Raw genomic sequence first — 2504 nt, forward strand, 5'->3', positions numbered from 1 at the left:
CAACAACAACTCATGTGGCTCAAGTCTAATGACATCTTTATGCTGAAGGGACTTCTTGTGCTTCCCTCCCCACATCTTGGTAACTCCCTAAGTGCTGCACTTACCTTATGATTGCTCCAATATTACAGCTGATGGTGCGTGGAGGAGCCCTTTTCATCTAATATCTATCTATCCGTTTTTTTTTGCCCCACAAAATTAATGTTTCCCTTTGAGTAGCCCAGATGATTTCAAAATTTAAATATTAAAATATTCATATATACCATTGGATCCGGATCCATCTTCCATTCCAATTGTGTGGTTTTAAGTATTAGGAATTAGGATCAATCAGATCAGATGTTTAATTACTAGCTAAATTTTGGTGAACTCAGTTCCTCTTAAGTGTGCCAGGGCTTCCAATGCATATCCAATGATCAGGGATGTATACCCAAGTGTTGTCAGTCATATGCGATACATATTGGGTGCACTAATGATTTTAGAGCATGGTATCAGAATGGGTATCGCTCATCTTCAAAACCATTTTGACATCAGAACATATTGATATTGGATTGCATGTATCATATCATATAGAAATACCTTGCCTTAGCTTAAAAAATGATTTTTTTTTTTAGTCTAGTCGTTCAATATTATCAACTAGGTATCAGGATTTCAAACACTTGCCAAATCGATATGAATCTCTAATACGAGCAATTCGATGTCGATACTTAGAACCATGGATGTACTAAGGCATTGGAGAGGATGGGGTCCAATTTTGGTTCAACTTTCAATAGAAAAATACACAATCTGATTTTAAGGGCCCGTTTGATTTTGTTTCCATAAATGATTTTTTTGTTTTTTTTTTTTTTTGTGCTCAGAAACAGAAAAACACCCCAAAACCGTTTGATTTTTCTGTTTTGTTTCATTTGTTTTTTTAAACAGAAATAAAAATTTATGTCTATTTCTATGTCTGAAAACAGGAATGGAGACTTGTTTATCTATTTCTAGAAACGAGTGGGAGTGACACAAATTGTGAAATATTCGATATTTCACTTGACCTATCCAAACTCCAAACCATTGTTGAAACTTCTCGCCATCCAAATGCAGCAATTCCAATCTGATTGTGCGAAACTCACAATTTTAGATTGCCTTCATACTTCTGAAGTTTATATCCATGAAACATACCTGTAACTCCAATGCCATGTCTTCACTCATGAGTTGCATTCCTACGATGTCGTACCTTCACTCATGACTTGAACTCAACTATACTATTGAAAACGTTTTAAAAAATAAAAATATTAAATACCTTTTATAATTCTATAAATCATTTCTTACCATTGAGACGATAAAAACCATTTTTTATTGTTTTGACAAAGGAAATAAGAAAACAAAATCAAATAGAAACTCAATTAATCATTTTATTGACCTAGGCAAACCCATTTGACAACCTACTTGCCCAAGTAACTCCAGATTGCTGGGGAAAGTGGGAGCCTACCACATGTTTTTCAAATGAGACAGTATTTTCAAATAGAACCGAAAGGTGTGATGGCTGAGATGATACAAGCCAAAGAAAAACGTTTTCCACTCAAAGTTGATATATATATCTTTGAGAAGATAACAGTAAGATAGCGTCGGCAACCACTTGGCAAAAAGAGAATCAACAAGAGTTAAAATTTGGCACTTCATCTTCTTTCAACTCTCCCCCCACCACCATCTCCCGCCAACAGAATAGATATTCCGGCGACTGTAGCTGACCCCACCACCACTATTACTGCTGCCAACCAAAGCCTCATCACTCTTCCCTGACCAAACGTCACGTTTTAGAAGCTCCCAGAAATATGAAGAAAAAGAGGATATGTCGACAAGGCTATTTTCGTCTTTTCAGTATCAATTATGTGTCATCATTCGAAGGAAACGCGGGAAGGTTGTCTGATGTGATTGGTTTTAGTAAAGAAGACTACGACGTCGACGCGTCGTGCACTGTTTTTTCTTTTTCCTTTTTTATCCAAATAACGAAATTGTTACCTACTTTAAGCCTTAAGGTCTGTTTGTTTGCTGTCATGTGAAACGAGTTCAAGCTGAATGTAAACTCGAAAAACTTCTTTTTACTTTGACCAGGTTTCACCACCCAATCTGACCCTTTGATTAGATCTTTTGAGAAGATTTCATGCCTCTTTTTTTTTCTCTTCTCATTGTTTCTATGAAAAATGTGTTTTTTTTTTTTTTTGAAAAAGTGTATCTAGGACTCTAGGGACTTCACTTTTCTCTATTTTTCTTTTCTTTTTTTTGGTAAAGGCTTCACTTTCATTCATTCATGTGACAAATGGGACCTAAATTCATATTTAAAATTCGTCACATTTATTAAAAAAGTATTTCTTCGCCGTTGAGGTTCATGAGTTTCACAGCCTTGCCTAGTGGAATCTCTTTGATAGTGAATGGGCCACTCCAGTTGGGCCTAAAATTTTCTCTTGGATCATGAATTGGGGCTCTTTGCTCTTAAAGAACAAGCTCACCCTCTTCTATGTTACGGA

This window comes from Macadamia integrifolia, unplaced genomic scaffold, assembly GCF_013358625.1.
Source record: "Macadamia integrifolia cultivar HAES 741 unplaced genomic scaffold, SCU_Mint_v3 scaffold_110A, whole genome shotgun sequence".
Classification (NCBI taxonomy): Eukaryota; Viridiplantae; Streptophyta; class Magnoliopsida; order Proteales; family Proteaceae; genus Macadamia; species Macadamia integrifolia.